General features: G+C 39.1%; 1 long non-coding RNA gene across 2 annotated transcripts; it reads left to right on the top strand.

The window, feature by feature from the left end:
• The first annotated feature begins 3,484 nt into the window (after nucleotides 1-3,484).
• On the top strand, nucleotides 3,485-20,580 carry LOC147830432 (uncharacterized). Of its 2 annotated transcripts, XR_015452582.1 has the most exons (4): nucleotides 3,486-13,678; nucleotides 14,630-14,955; nucleotides 16,299-16,455; nucleotides 18,842-20,580. It is a non-coding gene; the product is annotated as an uncharacterized LOC147830432 (long non-coding RNA). The 2 variants fall into 2 exon arrangements; XR_015452581.1 differs by having other exon boundaries at nucleotides 3,485-14,955.
• Nucleotides 20,581-21,575: the final 995 nt, after the last annotated feature.

Below are 21,575 nucleotides of genomic sequence, written 5' to 3'. Positions count from 1 at the left end.
AAAACTAAAACTACAATTATAAGCCAGTAGGAGAAATTTCAACATTAAATAGTTTCAATTTTATTGTTAATATTTTCTGTTTAGCATTATATTCATTTTAGAGATGCATGCTGAAATATGCATTGATGAAATGTCTGAGAAATGATTTAAAATAATCTGACATGTAGTTCACAGAGATAGAGATGGAATAATGTATGTTGAACAGGGGCAATTATTGAAGTTGAACAATGGGCACACAAGATTTATTGTGCTCTTCCATCTTTGTGTTTGCTAAACAAGATTAAGGAAAAATCTTAAATGGGTTTTCTCAAATAATATAAAGGAACAAAATAAAGTATACTTTATGCTTTTATTCTAAATAAGTTGTTTGTCAGCCATATTTTAAGGTAAAAAAGTAGCAGTTAAATCTTGCAAGAGGTGTCCAAAATGACTAAAAGTCATCAAGAAAACCCTAGAAGATATGTTTGTATTTTATATACACTACCTTGAAAGATATATCTTGCCCTAGTTATATACAAATATTAATGATCATTTGAAAATTATCATAGTTAGTAAGATACAAATCAATCATATAGAACACGAAGACAAAATCAACAATTAGTTTTAGTAGTACACTGTAGTTCAAAATATCATGGAACTTAGGGCTTTATATTATTTCATTAAATATGTAATACATATTAATTTCTTATTCAAGAGTAAGAGAAAAACCATATATACTATGAGTAACAGTTCTGCCTACATAAAACAGCTGAAAAAATACATCAAAAATAATATAGCTACAAATTAAACCCACTCTTTTGTCAGAAAATACTGGAAGATGCAAAACATTGCAGGTTTCAAGAAGTAAGTATTACCCAGTATAGTAAGTCTATTATACAATTGAATGAAACTATATATGTTTTCAATATGTCTGTGCTTATGGTATATTCTAGATTTTTTTCATTAATACTATATATGCACATATAGGTATGAAGCATTAATTATAGAACATTTATAGGAAAAGTCTATACAAAGATTTGTTTACTTATAAATTACTTGTCTAATGTATGTACAAAATAGTTTAAGATAATTATTGAAGAACTAGCCACTTTGACTATAATAAAAGAATAATTATTATTATTTCCAGAATAAGTTATATGGAAATAATTTTCAGAATAACCAAATCACATAAAATTTATACACTCCATTATGCAAAAACAAGCAATTGCAGCAAAGCAGATGAAGCAGAAATGCACACAGTACTACAGAATATCACTGATGCCATTTGTGACAGTTAAGATTGTCAATTCCATTGATTTGGAATCCACCCAGGGGGTTAGTAAAACATACTTGTGGGTGTGTCTGGGTGGGTCATAGAGGTGTGACTTTGAGCTCTGTCTGATTTCTCATCCCTTCCTTTCTAGAACTGTTCCCTTGGTCTGCTTTTTTTTTTTTTCCTGGTCTGCTTTTTTTTTTTCTCCTGGTCTGCTTTTTGGCTCCCACAAAATAAGCATTTTTTGCTCTGCCATGCCCTTCTTCCATGATATTTCTGCCTTCAAGCCTGATGAACATGGACTTACTCCCCTGAAACCATGAGCCAAATTATACTTTCCTCCCTTTAGCTGCAAGTATCAAGTATTGTGTTCCAGTGACAGGAAAGGTGACTAATACACATCTTATTTACAAAAATAAGATCTAAACAATATTTTGTAATGGCATGGGTGTAACCATAAAAATCTTTTGTTACTCATCAATTCCTGTAGTTCTTTGATGACAAAGTACTTATCAGACTTAGTGAGGAGATGCCCATTTTTCTTTCCTGAAGACAAGTGACACAAATTTGCTGAACTTCTCTTCAGTGACATGTGTCTATAAGTAGACTGCCTCATTTCATATAGTTTTAAATAAATAAATCTGCCTCTTCAAGTTAAAAAGTGGTTTCACTTGATATCTTTTGTTTGCTTGTTTGTCCATTTGTTTTCATAGTAGTTATCCTAACTAGTTAAAGTGATATCTTACTGTGGTTTTGATTTTCATTTTCCTGACGGTTAGTGATGTTGAAGATCTTACCAAATACCTATTGTCCATTTTCATATTTTGTTTGTCTATTCATATTATTTGAACATTTCAATTGGGTTATTTTCTTGTTATTAAGTTGTAGCTCCCTATAAATTTTGATATTAACTCTATCAGATATGTGGTTTGCAAATATTTTTCCAGACTTTGAGTTTTCTTTTCACTTTGATAATTGCTGCCTTTGCTGTGTAGAAGCTTTTTAACTTGATATAGTCCCATTTGTCTATTTTGATTTTGTAGCATATGCTTTTAGTGTCACATCCAAGAAATCATTGCTTATGCCAATGTCATGAATTTCCTGCATGTTTTCTTCTAGGAATTTTATAGACTTAGGAAACAAATATTCTAGAGCTTGGGAAGAAATTAGAAACTGGGAAATCTTGGTGCAAAATGGTCCAGCAATTACAGAAAAATCTGTAGTAAAACTAAAAATAGAACTACCATATGATCCAGCAATCCCACTTTGTGGTATGTAAGCATAAAAACTGAAATCAAGATCTTGAGGAGACACAGCACTCCCATGTTTATTGCAACATTATTCACAATAGAAAATATATACCAAACACTAACACAACAGATAAGCAGATTAAAGTGTGATATAGACAATGATGAGATTTTAAATGATGGAAATCATTTCACATGTGAGAAGTTAGAAACCTTAAAAATTATGCTAAATTAAATTAGTCAGTCATAGAAAGACAAATACTACATGATTCCACCTATGTGAGGTATCTAATATAGTCATGTTTGTAAAAACAGCAGAATGACAATTGCCAATGTCTAGGGGAAGAAGGACAAGAGGGGTTGCTGTTCAAGAATATAGTTTGATATATAAGATAAATAAATTCTAAAGATCTGCTATACACATTGCAGTTATAGTTAACAATACTGTACTGTTCCCTTGATTAAGAGATAGACTTCATTGAAGTATCCTTATCACAATTTAAAAAATTAATCCTTCAATGCAAAGTGAGAAAATAGCTGATTTTTCAAAGGAAACTATAGAAAATTTGGAAAGTAGATATTGAGAAATGTTTTCATCATTATGGGCTTTTGTTACAATAAATGATTTGCATCATTTATAAAAACTTTTTATGTCTGCACAAACACTTGAGAACAGATTACTTAACCCAGTATATGTCTCTCCAAATGAAGTATTCCAGTAGGTATTTGTGGGAAATTGTAGAATTTAGCTATCTAGTCATAAGAATTGATCATAAGAAGTTTATTAACTGAGAAAATTAAGAGGTCATTTCTGGGAATTTTCACAAGTCTGTTTGTTAAAAGAATACCAGGAAACTTTAAGAGACATTGTAAAAGTTTTATGGAAGAAAAACAGGTTTTCCTAGTTTTCTTAGTAACCATTGTCTGGGGTCAGAGGACTGTGACCCAATGACTCTATGGGTGGTGAGAGAGATATGACTCACTATGTACATCTGTGATGTTTGCAGTGGGCCGGTGGGCTTGATTTCTGCTGAAGTCACCCTGCTTTCTTGATACCATCTGATAAGAAGAGGGCTGCAGTGTGCACTTAGATGTATGGGATTGGTGAATGGAAACGAGGGACTTGTAAATTCGCCTGTAGCTTTTATGAGTCACTTAAAGTCACTGGTTAACTCCAGAGGTTAAAATCAGAAAGACAATAGCCAGAATAACTAAGCTGCTTTCCTACATGTATAAAAGCCTTACTTCTTTCCTTTGTGATTGTCAAACAGTGTCAGAGGAATAAACTGCTGTTCATCCCCCAGGCTGTCTCCTTTTCTTTCTTTAAAGGTTGGTGCTCTCCAGGGTCTCAGGTCTCCCTTTAGAGAGACCACCCACAAGTGGCACACTAACAGGGACCTCGAATCCTCTCAGCAGAGGTAAGGTGAAAATAAGGGAGCAATCGGCATTCTGTGAGTAGGGGAAGACTCAGGAATTTCTGGGTAACAATGGGACAGGGGTCTTCACAGTTTGGTGAAGCCATTTCAAACCTTAAACTTTTATTAAAGACGTTTGGATTTAAGATCCATAAGGAGGATCTAAAACGATGTTTGCATACAGCAAATGGATTTTATAATTTGGCTGAGTTCAAGGAGGGCTGGTCCGAGGATAAATGGAGTGAAGTGCTTGCTTGTGTTTGAAAGGCTTATAGAGAAGGAGTAATGATTTATGACAGGTTTGGGGGAACTGCTATTGCAATACAGCTTTTTCTTCATTGTGCTAAAGGTTTGACTGCATGAACAGAGTTATCAGATCAGGCTAAATTAGCTCTTAAAAAACAAGGTTTAATTGAGGAAGATGAGAAAAATGTGACAAATGATTTAATTCAAATTATACCTCAGGATAAGGATGATAAATCTGATGAAGAAGGGTTTCCTTGTCCTTTGGCTCCTTTACCTCCCCCTCAAGTTACACCCTCAGCTTCTTCTATGCTAACTCCAGCCAAAGGAAAAATTAGAAACCTTTGTTCCTCAGTACAAGGAGCAAAAATGTCTAATAAAACTATGCCCATGCAACAAGATCTTTTAGGACCCATAGATCAGCCTATGCCATTAGCTAAAACCAATAATAAATCTTTAAAAGCCAAATCTAAAAAACAGCCCATGACAAAATCATATCCTCTCTGAAATCACAAAAGACAGGAATTTAATACTGATTCTTTTTCCTCCTCAAAAAGTAGCTCGGGGAAGATGGCAGCAAGGGTGAGGTGAGGCATTGGCAACTGAAGTCCCTGCACGTGAGGACACGGAGTAAAGATGGCCCGCCATGGTGGCAGGGGCTAGCGGGCACCCAGTGTGGAACAAACATGACGGGCCCGCATGAGCTGGCATGGCGGCTGCTGCACATGCTGCTCTGCCTGCACCACATGCTATCCGCCGGGCTGCGTGCCCACTTCGGTGACTGGATGTTGGCCTGGAGGTGCTGCGGCTGCGCCGCCACTGCCATGGTCCTAGCACCACTTGGCTTCATGTGGCACCAGCCCCTGGTGCCACCCCGTTAGGCCCCATGTGGGCTCTGCCGGCCTGGCCCTGCTGCACTGGCACTCGGACGGCTGCACGCTGCGAAAGCTGCCAGTACACGTGGGGCTGGTGCTGGCCGAGGATGAGCACAGCCTGCCAGACATGGCGAGCTAGGTGGTGTGGGCCATGGTGGTGGGCATCTCATACATCAGCGTGTACAACCACCAAGGTAAATAATAATAATAATAATAATTCCAGACAGATGGATGTTACTCATTAACCTCCATTTGGCAAATTCTGTTATTTACATGTATGCATCAATACTTACTCCAAATTCATATGGGCCTCTGCTCATACAGGAGAATCAACTAAACATGTTATTGTTCATTTATTAAAATATTTCTCTATAATGGGAGTTCCTGGATCTATAAAAACAGATAATAGATCTGCATATACTAGTTTAAAATTTTAAAAATTTTTACAAAAATATCATATTAAACATGTTACTGGCATTCCTTATAATCCTCAGGGACAAGCACTTGTAGAACAAGGTCATCATACGTTAAAATTACAATTAAATAAAATAAAAAAGGGGAATAAGGGGAAAAGGAAACTGATTCCTTAGGTGAAGAACAAAATGTAACCTATTAGAAATTTATGAAACAATTAATACAAACACCATATCAACTTTTACATATAAATTTTTTAAATTTGCCACAAGGGGACATTGAATCTCAGGCTGAAAAACATTTTAAAGAAATTGACTCAGAATCACCTCAACCAGTCTGGGTAAAATTAGATCATGATAATTGGACATCAGGACAAATGCTTGCAAAGGGGAAGGGATATGCTTGTATTTCCACAGGTGGCAGAATGACCCAAATCTGGCTTCCTGAATGAAGAATTAAATTCCAGAATCAAGACATTAACCTGGACAATGGGTCTCCAAGAACAAATAGTGCTTAAACGACCTTTAAGCACTATTCCAGAAAGATCTAAAGAAGAGGTTGTTCAAAAAATTAGAAAGCTCTCTCTTAAACCAAAGAGAAAAAGAAAGAAAATGTCTCATGCTAAATACCAGTCCAAACTCCCTGATTGGGATATGTTAGCTAATCTGGTAACAAAGGCTCAAAACTACATGTCATCTATGGGCCCAGCCCCCCTGAGCCTAGATGCTCAGTACTTTTCTTTCTTACTATGATATCTCTGTTAAATTCATCTACTGCTCAGGTAGGTGTAAGTATGTAGGACTGTGATTATTTGACCCCTCAAAATGGTACTAGTACTATTATAATTAAAGATTGGACAAATGTAAAACCTATAATATATATTCATGATTCCTTTTGGACTCTCCCTTTCTACTCTAACAAAATGTTCTTAGACTCACACAAAAACTTTTATAAAGTCCAAGAGGTAAAAAGGGAAACTGATGGATTCCTTTTGTTGGGAATGATAATGTTTGCCATATTGACCCGTAATTCAGCATTTATTATGATCATTATTTTTAAGTCGTCATTTTCTGGAACATTGGCAATATTACCCCAAAAAACAATTAGACCTTGCTGGCAATGCTTGGATTCATCTGGCACAATCACTTAATTTGTCTGAGTTCTGTTTAAATGTAGATGTAAATTTACATTATGTATTAGGGACTTGTCTCATCCCGGTGTGCACTCCCTTGAGTCTGATACAACCTTATACCCTGTTTAAAGACATCCAGGAAAAAATCTTTTGTATAAAGATAGTTACAATTGGGGGACCCCCTCTTATTTTAAACCAAAAAATGCTATTAAGTTATATACACCTCAGATGATTATGTTAAACAATACACAATGTGCTATATATAAAAATTGTACTACAAAATGTCTAAGATTACAAAAGTTAGAAAAAGTGACCTGTTATGAGGAACAAGAAATCATATATAATGATGGTCATATACTTTTACCATCAGGATGGTTTTATATATGTGAAGGAGTAATGTATAATTATATCCCTGCTTACTTGTCTGAGACTCGGTGCTGCCTAAGTTGCTTGGCCATAATATTGCCAGATTGAACTGATTTGATAACACCCAAAAGAATTAAACGTTGGTCACCCTATACTGAACTAGGATGTGATGATGATGTAGGTTTCTTGACAGATGCTCAAGTGATACCTGTGATAGTACCTGTGCTTGCTCAGCCTGCCATAGGAATTCATGCAGAAAAGGCAGTACAAAACTTGGCATGCAAGATGGTCAAAGGTCTAAATGCTACCTCATCTGCCTTGGCATTAATTAATCAGGAGTTACAAGAACACCGACAGGCTATACTAGACAACAGGGCAGCAATAGATTACTTACTCTTGTTCCATGATCAAGGATGTACAAAAATAAAAAATATGTGCTATTTTAATATGACTGACAGCCCAGGGATTCAAGAAAAAGTAAAACAATTTTAAAAAATTGACAAAGAAAATACATAATGAAAAATTAGGATGGGATTTGTTTCAATGGTTAACCCAAAGGTTGCCTAATATACAATGGTTAAAATAGCTTTTTCTTGTAGTCATAACTGTTACCATATGTTTGCTGTTATCGTGTTGCAGGATACAATGCCTACCTTACTGTGTGAGATTGTGTCCAAAAAAAGGAATTACTTGTATGCTAAAACAAAAACAGAAACCATCTCTATTCACTTTATATAATAATTAATGGATTTAAGGATGATTTTTTTCAATATTATTTCCTCTTTTACTATATTTCTTGCTATTTTATAAAATTATAGAAGGACCAAACATTGAATTGAGCCAGCAAAAGATGTCTCACCTTCCTGGCCTTTCATGATCCTGACTCTTGATCTTCTCAATGTTATAATCAAGAATTTAGCCTAAATAAAATAAAAAAGGGGGAATTGTGGGAAATTGTAGAATTTAGCTATCTAGTCATAAAAATTGATCATAAGAAGTTTATTAACTGAGAAAATTAAGAAGTCATTTCTGGGAATTTCCACAAGTCTATTTGTTAAAAGAATACCAGGAAACTTTAAGAGACATTGTAAAAGTTTTATGGGAGAAAAACAGGTCTTCCTAGTTTTCTTAGTAAGTATTGTCCAGGATCAGAGGACTGTGACCCAATGACTCTATGGCTGTTGAGAAAGATATGACTCACTATATACATCTGTGATGTTTGCAGTGGGCCGGTGGGCTTGATTTCTGCTGAAGTCACCCTGCTTTCTTGATACCATCTGATAAGAAGAGGGCTGCAGTATGCACTTAGATGTATGGGATTGGTGAATGGAAACGAGGGACTTGTAAATTCGCCCGTAGCTTTTATGAGTCACTTAAAGTCACTGGTTAACTCCAGAGGTTAAAATCAGAAAGATAATAGCCAGAATAACTAAGCTGCTTTCCTACATGTATAAAAGCCTTACTTCTTTCCTTTGTGATTGTCAAACAGTGTCAGAGGAATAAACTGCTGTTCATCTCCCAGGCTGTCTCCTTTTCTTTCTTTAAAGGTTGGTGCTCTCCGGGGTCTCAGGTCTCCCTTTAGAGAGACCACCCACAGGTATTTATTACATTTTGATGAAGACTGTTTGTCATAAGGGAAGATGTAAATTGCAAATAGATTTTGACAAAATTTTACCATGATTGGTGTATGAGATTTAAAAGCATCATATAAAGTTATTTCAAAGAAGTACTTCTTCACTTGGATCTACATATAGATAGGAGGTACCCTTTTCACCTGCAACATTTTGCCACTAAAATTAGGTATTCAAATCAACTATAATTAGAACTATAACTTTGATCCCCAATAATATGCTGTTTCAAAATAATAAAAATATTTTTAAATATTTTATCATTATTATTAGCAAAGAATTGCTTCTATCATTTGAGTTATTTTAAATATGATTTATTTAATATCACTTTTTGGTTTCTTTTTTATTTTATAATATATAAGTATAAAAATCACTTCATACAAAAAAGTATACATTTTTGGGAAAGTCAGCTAATTTGTTTGACAGGGTGCCTCTGGAATTCAAGTTGGAGGGTAGAAGCTTAATGTAACCTCATTTTTCACCTCAAATAGCTCAAGACTTCCTTCCCTTTATTTATAAAAGTAAAATTAAGTCACATTGAATTCAAAAAACAGAATTAGAGGGGCAAAGGATAGGGAATGTCATGCAAGTTCAGCACTGAGAGTATATTTAATGTATTTGTTGCCAGGTAGCCAGAATGTGGGCCTTAGTGGGTGTTGATTGAGGTAGGATGAGAAAACTGCATCTGATAGTAGGATAGAGTTGCTAACAGGTTAATCCTCTCCACTGTCCTAACAAAGCAAACAGTGCATAGTCTGAAAGGTTCTTTATGTACATGGAGAAGAAGTGGAAAAAAGCATTCATTGTACAAGGTTGCTTTTGTTGTTGAGAGTGTATTATGATTATATCAACTCAGAAAATATGCCAGAGGATGATTCTTTTTTATAAAAAAACAAAATTTCATAAAAATAAGAGAATAACAATAGTTAATACACTGTGTATCATTATCTTCAAAGTAGTTATTCAGAGTATTCTTTTATGTGATCATCTATTAATGAAAATTTCTCTGTATCCTTGATAAAATAGTTTGTTAAGCAAATAAATAATATGAAGTCTTCTTTAAAAAAGAAAACTTTAGAGGAAGTATTCTATTTAACCCATTTATTTCAGTTAAGAGCTATTCCTATTAAGCTGGAGATTGTCACATTAAGTGAAATAAGTCAGACTCAGAAAGGTAAGTATCTCATGTTTTGTCTCATGTGAAATCTAGGAGAGAAGACAATGTGAAAGTAGCAGGAAGACTACTAGAGAAGAGGAAGGGGATGGGGAGGAAGAGAGGGCAATGGAGAATGTGGATATGATCAAAACATCTTATATGCCTGTATGAAAGTGCCACAATGAAACCCATTACATACTCTGTTAATTAATAGGCACTAATAGAAAAAATAAAGCAAGTCAGGTGATCTCCTGAAAAAAATCTATGTTGGAAAATTCAATTTGAATTACAGTGAAGCCAAATATCTAATTATAATGAAAAAATATTTCTATTAATTATCATAATGCAAGATTTATTAACACAGTAGCTTTCTAATTTTTATATGAGGAATCACAATAAGAGATGCTTTTTTTACACCCTACCCCCATACACACATTAACATATAATTTTAAAAGTTTTCACAAATCAATTTATGCCTTTATTATGTGTAACATAATTATCTATCCCACTTTTTAAAAAATTATGGCTATAACATCTTTAATTGATTTTCCTTTCCTCTAACAAATGCTACACCTGCAGTGTAAAAGACACTGCTATAGCATGTATACCCAGCTCAGCATCCCTGACCACAGCCATATTCTCTATGACTGCAAGTAACAACATTGCAACTGTTCTTTTTTAATCATATTCATCTGTATTCTCATTAATTTAAACAAATTGTCTCTCCAACATTTACAAAACTTTGCTGTTCCTAAAAAATCTCAATGACATCAGAATTGGTCTTCAGAGGACAGACTGCATATATTCAGGTGACTAAGATAAAAAAGGTAACATAGTGATAAACCTTCCTAGTTCTGGGAAACACAATGACATGAAATGATGATTAATCAATATACAGAGTGTATGCTGGATACCAGGCACCATTTTAACCAGTTTACATTTTTGGTTCTTATATGAAATTCTTCATTTTAAAATATTTACTTGTTATCTTACTTATGTGAAATTAAAAAAAATTAAAAAAATTAAAAAAAAAAACTTGTCCATGGGTTAAATATGAGCTGCCAATCTATAAGCTGTTGCCATAGGGTAACAGACAAGAAAGGAGAGCTCCCCAAGGAAAGCCACGAGTCAGAGGATACATCTCATTCCTCCCTGCCTTGCAGTGGACTTTGGACAAATCCTGTGATCTCCCTTAGCTTCAGCATCTTCACCTTCAAATAAGAAGCTCTAAAGACCTTCCACCTTCAACATTCTAAGAGTCTAAGGAGAAAAGGGCAGTAAAAGAAAGAGAGGACACTGGAAATGAAGGACTAGAAGATATCAAGCCAAGAAAGCACAATGGAGGTAAAAATGGAGAAGTGTTTCAGTGGGGTAAAAGGAGAGAAGAATTTGGACACTGACATGAGGAAAGGCTCTTGGTTGATGAGATTGGATTGGTGAACATGTGTAAAATGCTACCAAAGAAAGAAAACTGTTGTAAATATAATTATAGTGAAAGATAGTATACAGTTTTTTCTTTAAAATAAGGATAGAGAAGTACAACAATGGCAATAAGTCCATGACAGCTCAAGATATACATGAATGTAAAACTGGTCATGTAAAATGGAACTATCTGTTTAACTGAAAATTTTTGCAGAAAAATGCAGGGATTTAGTGGTAAAGTTTGCAGAGAGTGAAGCAAGAAGTAACAGAAAAATCCTGGGTTTTCTCAGAAAAACAAGTATGCCATACTGGCTTAGAATCAAGATTTGAAAATACTTCACATAGTCAAAATATCTCATGTGTCTAGGCTACCTCATTCTGAATTGCTCAGTTTTTCTTTAGAAATATGTTTGGTATGATGAAGATGAAATTCTGGGCTAAAGTCATCCTTGGGATGCCCAGAAATGAACTAATTCTAAGAATTAATCATTTTTTGATTATCTGTCTCTGTTTCTTCCCCCCGCCCCCCTTTGAAGTCAGCTGCCTGCAAAGTAGTCCAGTGATGGGTTCCAACATCCCTCATAGTTGAGGGAGCCTGTCTGCCTCCTTCTGGGAACAGAGAAAACTTGAACATGTCTGAAAGTATTTACAGGTCTTCTAGGATATGTCTTTCCTGTGCAAACTTGTGCTTTTGATTTGTACACATATTAAAACAGTGTTATCTTCTTTAATTGTGTCTTACTAAAGTTAAATATGGGGGCTAAGATAAATTGCCGATTCATAGATCTCATGCTCAGAAGATGGGAATCTGCATTGTTACCAAGCCTTTAGTTTTAGTATAGGCAGAAGTTTCTGGTCAAGCCTTCTGCCATCATGCTTTCTGAGGGATTAACTTGAATCCCAAGGCACTTGGAGCTGCTTTTATTATAATGAACTCTGATTAGCCTCATGCATTTGAGAAATGAACATGACCCAACCTGAAAAGATACTCTTTCACATCCAAGATATCTAAAGATCTCCCTTTTCTCTGAGTTATTGGACATTATTCCCATGTTGTGTTTCAGTTTTCTTTAGTTATCTTTTGTGTATGTTCCCTCTTACTTTACAAATTATAGGAACTATTTCAAAGTCAACACCAGGCAATTCTTGAGGCCTGTTGCATGGCTCATTTCTCATCAGGAATTTTTCTGTGTTGTTTGTTGATACAAGGGTATTGTAGAGCGTGGCCTTTGGAAGTTTCTGTATTCTTTCATTACTCCACCTGCAGAAGCAGCTGGAAAATAAAAGACAAGTCTACACCAAACCTTACTCTGTGTCCTCATCAGTAATGGAGGTGCTGCAAGATTGAAAGACATTAAGAATAATGAATTTGGGACTAAGCTTTGTTACAACAGATTCTGTGGAGGTTTCCTGAGTCTTACTCCTGCTCCAATATTTACACCACTTATTCAGTGTGCTTACCTCCTATATGCCTCAGTTTCCTCAATCATAAAATGGGAATGATATTAGTACTCATTAAAAAGGACATTGAAAAGATTAAATGAGGCAGAAAAGAGACAGGGCCTCTCTCAGGCTCCCTGATGTAAACTGAAGTCCACTGGAAAAGTGAAGAGAATCTCTGCAATAAAGGCACACCAGACCACCATACTTGGTAAGTTGGAGGGATCATCACCTCCCATTGGAACCTGGACTATCTTTAGGGGAAAGGCAGCTGGAACCTGTAGTAGAACCTGGCAGAGTTCAACCCTGCAGGAGGTCAGGGAGCTCAACTTGGGACTTGCAGCCAGAAATCTGCCTGAATCTCACAAGTATGTGATTGGCTTACTGACACTCATTGACTTATAACTGTGTGGGACTGCAAAAACCTTGTAATCTTAGAATTCTTGTATCCCTGACTGCAATTAAATGTGAGCTAATGATTAAGAAGCTTGTTAGTTCTGGGAAGCTAGATAAAATTTGTAACAGACATAGAGTTTTAAAGGTAAATTACTCAACTCCTTGTTTGCCCGGAGAATGGACATTCCCAGACCCACTATCTGTAGGACAATCCATCAATGTGTCTGCCGACCATCAGTACATGACAGTCGTGACCATTAGTGTGTGTGTCTGCCGATCATCAGTACATGACAGTCGTGACCATTAGTGTGTGTGTGTGCCGACCATCAGTACTTGACAGTTGACCACTAACCCTTGTTTCTTTTCTCTTAAATCTACATGTTAACCTCCCCCTCAACCCCCTATAAAAACAGCCCCAGACTCTGAGCCAGTTGTCTCTCTAAGCTACTTTGCTTTGGGAGTGCCGTCTGGCCAGACTAATAAAGGTCTGTTTTACTTTCCAACTTGTCCAGTGTGTTCCCTCCCGGGTGTTCTTCACTGCAGTCAGATCCTCGGAGTGTTTGGTAAGGCCCACGGTCTTACATTTTGGAGGCCCCAGTGAGATCCCCGGGCAGGAACCCTGGTTCAGCTGAGACTCTGTAGTGGGATCCAGCAGGAGATTCTCAGGCACAGACCTCAGAAAACCTCTGGAGGTAAGTTTTGTGGCTGGTTGCAACCGTTTGTTAAGTCAGAAGTGAGGTGGCTGATGAGCCGGGGAACCTCCCCTGACCCCAAGGTTCCTGACGAGGAACAAGCGAAGATTTAGTTTCACTTTTGTGAAGACTTAGTTTCATTTTTATTGTGGCGCCTGTTCGTCTTGTCGTTCATTTGTTAGTGTCCTGTCCATTGTGTGTTTAATCTTGTATTTCCTTCCAAACCATCAAGGGCAGAGATGGGAGGATCCTGCTCCAAGGTTACCCTGTTAGACTGTTTTCTTCCTAATTTTAAATTGGCTTTTTCCCCGGAACAGGAGGATGAATATGGGGTTAAATTTTCTCGTGGAAAACTTTGCTCCCTGTGTCAATTGGAATGGCCAGCTTTTGGAGTTGGATGGCCAGCAGAGGACTCTTTTGACCCTAGCCTCTGTCAGGCTGTATGGAATAAGGTCACCAGTCACCCTAGTCATCCTGATCAATTTCCTTATATAAATATCTGGGTCCAGGCTTGTCAGGAGCCTCCAGTTTGGTTGCAGCATTGTTCCCTGCGAACAAACACTCGCATTCTGGTTATGGCCCCAAGAGAACCCCGAGAGGCCAAAGCCCAGGCTCCCAAGTCGGTGCTTTCACAAGATCCTGACCCCTTAGATCTTGTTATAAGACCTCCACCCTATGTGGAGCCATCCTCCTCCTCTGATAAAGCCAGCCCTAAATCTTGAAACCCTTTCTACCCTCCCTTTCCCAAAGAGAAAAAATCTCTGGATTCTGTAATCTCCTCCTCCCACACTCGAACAGGGGCTGCTTATGGTCCCAGCATGGCTCCCACTGGAGGGACTGGTTCGCTTCCTCTTTTACCTCTTTGGGAAATAGAACAGGGTCATTATGTCTATATTCCTTTCTCCACCAGTGACTTGTATAATTGGAAACATCAAAATCTCCCTTTTTCAGAAAAAACCCAGGATTTGATCTCCCTCCTAGAATCTGTTTTTCATACCCATGACCCTACCTGGGATGATTGTCAACAACTTCTCCAAGCCCTTTTCACCTCTGAGGAGAGAGAAAGGATCCAAGGGCAAGCCATCAAGTCAGTGTTGGGAGGAACAGAGGGCCCACTTGATGAGCAACAATGAGCCCATATTGAGGCGCAACTTCCATCCACCCATCCTCCATGGCAAGTTAATTCCTCAGGTGGGAGAGAAGCTCTCCAAAACTACCATCAGCATCTCCCAGCCGGCTTAAGGGGAGCCGCTCGAAAGCCTACCAATTTGAGTAAGGTAAGTGAGGTCCTTCAAGGACCTGAGGAATCCCCTTCTGCCTTTCTGGAGCATCTGTTGGAAGCATACCATACGTATACTCCAATTGACCCAGATGCCCCTGCAAACCGACAGGCAATTAATTTGGCTTTTGTTACTCAGTCGGCCCCAGATATTAGAAAGAAATTGCAGCAGATGGAAGGATTTGAGGGAGAAAATAGGGAAAAGTTGATGAGTGTGGCAATGAAGGTGTTTAACAATAGGGATCCTTTTGATGACAGAATGGCTAAAAAGATAGGAAAAGCAAATATTGCGGCCTTAGCAGATGGAGGTTTCATCCAAAAGGAATGCAGAGAAAGTAAAAAAGAGGATAAAAACAAGGTACGGCCCTTGTTAGAGAAGGATCAATGCACGTACTGCAAAGAGAGGGCCATTATAGATGGGATTGTGAAAAGTTAAAAAGAAAGAGAGAGAAAGAGACTAAGAAAGAAAGAGATGGAGTTCTTCTGATAGATGAGGAAGATTGACGAGGCCAAGGCTCATGGCCACTTGACCCTAATGAGCCTATGGTGACTTTGGAAATATGGGAAACAGATGTCCAATTCCTTGTGGACACTGGCGTGGCCCATTCTGTCCTAAAGACCCCTCTTGGAACCCTTTCTTCCCTAAAGTCCTCCATTACCGGAGCCACAGGAAAGTCAGCCTCTTATCCTTGGACCACTAAACAAACTGTAAATCTGGGAAAAGGCACTGTTACCCATTCCTTCTTAGTTATCCCTGAGTGCCCATACCCATTGCTGGGAAGAGATTTGCTACAAAAATTTGGGGCTGTTATTTCCTTTGAGCCTGAAGGAGGGACTTTTGAACTCAAGCCACCCTCTGCCATTATGGTAACGGTTCCCCTAGAAGATGAATTTAAATTTCTAAAGGAGGGCACAGAGCCTCCCGAACAGAAATGGGATTACCTTCAAAAAAAGTTTCCCTGGGTATGGGCTGAAACCAATCCACCTGGGCTGGCCAAACACCATGCCCCATTGGTGGTTCAATTGTTGGCCTCTGCCACACCCACCCAGGTGTGACAGTACCCCCTTCAGCTGGAGGCCAAGGTAGGGATAGCCAAGCACATCCACCAACTCCAGGAAGCTGGCATCCTGATCCCTTGCCAGTCAGCCTGGAATACACCCCTGCTTCCTGTGAGGAAGCCTGGCACCTCAGACTTCAGACTGGTACAAGATTTGCAAGAAGTAAACAGCGAGGTGGAGACTGTTCACCCAACAGTACCAAACCCCTATACTCTGTTGAGTCTCATCCCTCCTGCTCATGTATGGTACTCAGTATTAGACCTCAAAGATGCGTTTTTTCAGCCTGCCTCTAGAACCTGTGAGCCAGCCCCTCTTTGCCTTCAAACGGACTGATCCAGACACTGGAACTACCAGACAGCTGAAATGGACCCAGCTGCCACAAGGATTCAAAAACTCCCCCACTCTGTTTAGGGAAGCTGTCAGCAAAGATTTACAAGAGGTAAGAAAGGTGTTTCCCCAAGCTACTATTCTTCAGTATGTAGATGACCTCCTGGTGGCAACGTCGACCGATAAAGAATGCATTACAGCCACTGAGGGCCTCCTGGAAGCCCTCCAAGATTTGGGATATTGAGTGTCTTGGAAGAAAGCTCAACTCTGTCAGACCAAGGTAACCTACTTGGGCTATATTCTTGAAAAGGGAAAGAGGAGGCTGGCAGAATCAAAGGTATCTGCAATTCTCCAGATCCCAGAGCCGAGCTCAAAGAAACAGGTGTGAGAATTCCTAGGGGCAATTGGGTATTGCAGAATTTGGATTCCTGGCTTTGCTGAAATTGCCAAACCCCTGCATGAAGCCACTGTGGGAGGAAATGTGCCCCCTAAATGGACTAAGGCTTGCCAGCAGGCATTTAAATTGCTTAAGACTGCACTTACATCAGCACCAACCCTGGCATTGCCAGACTTAAACAAGCCCTTTACCCTGTATGTGGCAGAGAAAAATGGGGTAGCTAAGGGAGTGATTACTCAGCTTTTGGGGCCATGGAAGCGGCCTGTGGCATACCTCTCAAAGAAGCTCAACCCAGTGGCTCGAGGATGGCCTACTTGTTTGAGGACAGTAGCAGCAGCTGCTGCTTTAACCCGAGAGGCTGACAAATTGATCTTCGGACAGGATTTGACTTTGATTATTCCCCATGCTATTGAGCCCTTGTTAAATAGCTCACCTAGCAAATGGCTGTCTAATGCCAGACTGTTACAATATCAAGGGCTCCTGTTAGAACAGCCACGCATTAAGTTTGCCACCACAGCTAGCCTCAATCCGGCTACTCTACTCCCAGAATCTGACAAACAAATGCCCATCCATGATTGCCTCGAGACTCTTGAAAACTTAAGGGGAGGGTGGCCGGACTTGACGGACCAGGCCCTCCCCCACGCAGAGGCAATGTTCTGTACTGATGGGTGCAGTTTTGTTCATGATAATGTACGGTATGCTGGAGCAGCGGTGGTCAACCAGGACCAACAGGTGGAATGGGAACAAGGGCTACCTCAAGGGACATCAGCACAGAGGGCTGAGCTGATTGCTCTAACTAAGGCTCTGGAATTGAGGAAAGGAAAAAGAATAAATATATTCACTGATAGCCGTTATGCTTTTGCCACCGCCCATGTACACAGGGAGATTTATCAAAATAGAGGGCTGCTGACCTCCGAAGGAAAGGAAATTAAAAACAAGGCTGAGATATTGGCATTGCTGCAAGCCATCTGGTTGCCTCAAGAGGTTGCCATCATCCATTCCCGTGGGCACCAAAGGGGGTTTAGCCCCGAGGTGATTGGTAATAATGCTGCCGATCAGGCAGCAAAACAAGCTGCCCTAAAATCAGTGGGGAATCAAATGGTTCTGCTTCCCATGCCAGTACTCCCAGAAAAACCTGAATACACAGATAAAGAAGTAGCGGAAATGAACAGGAGATGCTGGTCTCAAGGAAAACATGGGTGGTGGATGACCAATGATGGAAAGGTGGTACTCCCAGCTGCTGTAGCAGATACATTGCTGCAGGAACTACATGAGTCCACCCACTTTGGCGAGAAAAGAATGATGGCTGCCCTGTGACCTCATTTAGTCAGCAAGGGATTAGCCCAAAAGGCCCAGGACATGGTGAGATGATGCCCCACCTCCCTCAAGGTAAATGCTGATCAGGTAACTGGGCCCCCTGGGGTACAACACAGAGGACTAACTCCAGGAGAACATTGGGAGTTGGACTTTACTGAAATGAAGCCTGGCATATATGGGTACAAATACTTACTAGTTTTTGTGGACACTTTTTCAGGATGGGTAGAAGCATATTCCACTAAAAGGGAGACAGCAGAAGTAACAGTCAAAAAGCTTTTGACAGAAATAGTTCCCCATTTTGGTTTGCCCTTAGCTCTGGGGTCTGACAATGGTCCAGCCTTTATGGCTAAGATATCTAAATTAATTAGTAATATCCTTGGAATAAAGTGGAATCTACACTGTGCCTATAGGCCTCAAAGCTCAGGACAGGTAGAAAGAACAAATCACACTTTAAAGGAGATTCTGACTAATTATGCTTGGAGACTGAACTAGGTTGGGTAGAGCTTCTCCCTTTTGTCCTCCTCAGAACAAGGTGCACTCCCAAGCCTCCCCTCAATCTGTACCCCTTCCAGATTGTTTATGGATGATCTCCCCCAATCATTCCGCTAGTAGATGTAGAATTAAAAGAAAAGATTTCCCACCTTTGACTACTTAAATCCTTAAAAGCAATTCATCAGCTTCGGTCAGAACTACATGATAAATTATGGAAGACAATGCCTAGCCCCAATGAAAAACCTTTACAACCTTTACCCTATAAGCCAGGAGATTTGGTTTTTATTCGTAGGTTTGATTCCCAAGACCCTAGAACCACGTTGGAAGGGACCGGTTCCTGTTGTCCTGTTGACTCCTTGGGCAGTGAAGGTAGCCGGACATTCTGCCTGGATACATCACAACCATCTGAAGGCAGGACCCCCTGCGGACATCACAAAGGACAAATGGAAGGTTACCAGCCAACCAGATGACCTAAAATTGAGACTGGAGCAGGTTGAAGATGTTTCACATTCATGATAATGTTCTCTGGGACACTGGCAGTTTTGCCCCCAAGAGGACTAGATCATACAAAAAAAGTATGGATTCAATTGGCAAACTCGCTTAATCTGTCCGAATTCTGTCTGAATGTTAATGTAAATTTCCATTATGTGCTGGGAAGCTGTCTTATTCTGGTATGCACCTCTTTAGAATTAATATGACCCTACACTCTGTTCAAGGACTTCCCAGGAAAGAAGCTTACTTATATAGATAGTTATAACTGGGGACATGCTTCATGTCATAAACCTAAAAATGCTGTCAAATTATGTACGCCCAAGGTAATCATGTCAAATAAGACCCCATGTGCTATGTATGAAAATTGTACAACTAAGTGTCTGAGGATAAAACAATCAGAAGGGATGCCCTGCCATATAAAACAAAAAATTGTATATAGCAATTGCCATATCTCCCTGCCAATAGGATGATTTTATACCTGTGAAGGAATAACCTTCAATTATATTCCAGCAAATTTAACCAAGACCCGTTGCTGCTTGAGTCGTCTAGCTGTAGTATTGCCAGATAGAACTGATTTGATTGTGCCTAATAGAGCTAAACGTTGGTCACCTTACACTGCACCAGGATGTGATGATGATGTAGGTCTGTTAACAGATGCTGAAGTAATAACTATGATAGCATCCTTTGTTGCCCTGCCTTCCATAGGGGTCCATGCTGAAAGAGCAGTGTGAAAATTAGCATGCAAGATGGTCAAAGGGTTAAATGCTACCTCAGCAGCCTTGGCATTAATTAACCAAGAGTTACAAGAACAGAGACAGGCAATCTTAGATAATAGAGCAGCAATAGACTATTTGTTGCTCTTCCACCACCAATGTTGTGAAAGAGTAAAAAATACGTGTTGTTTCAATCTTACCAATAATAGTCCAAAGATCAAAGAAAAGGTAAAACAATTAAAAGATCTGGCTCAAAGAGTACATGATGAAGATGGCAGGGATTTGTTCAAATGGCTACCTGTGGTTGCCCAACCTAAAATGGTTAAAACAACATTTTCTTGTCATCACAGTTGTGTGTATATGCTTATTATTGTCATGTTGTTGTATACAATGGATGCTTATATTTATGCATAAGATTACTTAGTTTACAAAAAATCAGTGGGGAATGTGGGACTGCAAAAACCTTGTAATCTTAGAATTCTTGTAGCCCTGACTGCAATTAAATGTGAGCTAATGATTAAAAAGCTTGTTAGTTCTGGGAAGCTAGATAAAATTTGTAACAGACATAGAGTTTTAAAGGTAAATTACTCAACTCCTTGTTGGCCCGGAGAACGGACGTTCCTGGACCCACTATCTGTAGGACAATCCATCAATGTGTCTACCGACCATCAGTACATGACAGTCGTGACCATTAGTGTGTGTGTCTGCTGACCATCAGTACGTGACAGTCGACCACTAACCCTTGTTTCTTTTCTCTTAAATCTACATGTTAACCTCCCCCTCAACCCCCTATAAAAACAGCCCCAGACTCCGAGCCAGTTGCCTCTCTAAGCTACTTTGCTTTGGGAGTGCCATCTGGCCAGACTAATAAAGGTCTGTTTTACTTTCCAACTTGTCCAGTGTGTTCCCTCCTGGGTGTTCTTCACTGCAGTCAGCTCCTCAGAGCATTTGGTAAGGCCCATGGTCTTACATTTTGGAGGCACCGCTGGGATCCCTGGGTGTGCTTCACTGCAGTCAGCTCCTCGGAGTGTTTGGTAAGGCCCACGGTCTTACAACTGCACACTGCTGCCCACATTGTCTATTTTGACAGCAGAGACATACTGTAAAGGAGGTCCTTCATTTTTATCTTTTATTTGTTGTTTTCAAAATTATCACTATTATTTTTGCTCTTATTTTTAATTTTTTTCTTATTTGTTACTTTTAAAATTTTTACTTTTCTTTCTTTCTCCTCTCTCTCTCTCTCTCTCTCTCTCTCCCTCCCTCCCTCCCTCCCTCCCTCTCTCTCTCTCTCTCTCTCTCTCTCTCTCTCTCTCTCTCTCTCTCTCTGGCTCACTCCCATGCTGTCCCATATTGTTCTTCATCTCCCTTTGTTTTCCTCTTCTGCCTCTAATTCATATTTCTTCTTTATCTTTCTTTTCTTATCTTTCTTTCTCTTGCCTGTGCCCTTTGGCCTCACTGCTAACCTTCCCCTATCCTTCTACTTACCTATTCCTCCCTCCCCAATGCCTGGTAACTGCCCATCTCAAAAGGTAAAGTTACTATATTGAAGAGTTTATTCACTATAAACATATGTTGAGTTCGTCCTCAATTTTGATTTAATTCACACAGTTAGAGGTGATAGATTAATAACTACCACAAATTATCATTTTCTAAGCTGTGCTTGATGCTATGGTGTTGCTCATTGTATCACTTGGGCTAAGGTGTTGTGACTAATCTAATCAGTTATCCTTCCTAGTATAATGAAAATGAGACAGCCTCAGAGCCATTAGAGACTCAAAACCTAAAGACCAGCTATATCTGGAAAACACCTCTGAGATGCAA

The sequence above is a fragment of the Heterocephalus glaber genome, unplaced genomic scaffold, assembly GCF_053883595.1.
Source record: "Heterocephalus glaber isolate CG9 unplaced genomic scaffold, H.glaber_assembly_v1.0 deba00000122, whole genome shotgun sequence".
In the NCBI taxonomy this organism is placed as follows: Eukaryota; Metazoa; Chordata; class Mammalia; order Rodentia; family Bathyergidae; genus Heterocephalus; species Heterocephalus glaber.
Note: the sequence above shows the minus strand (reverse complement) of the source record. Positions and strands in the feature narration are given on the sequence as shown.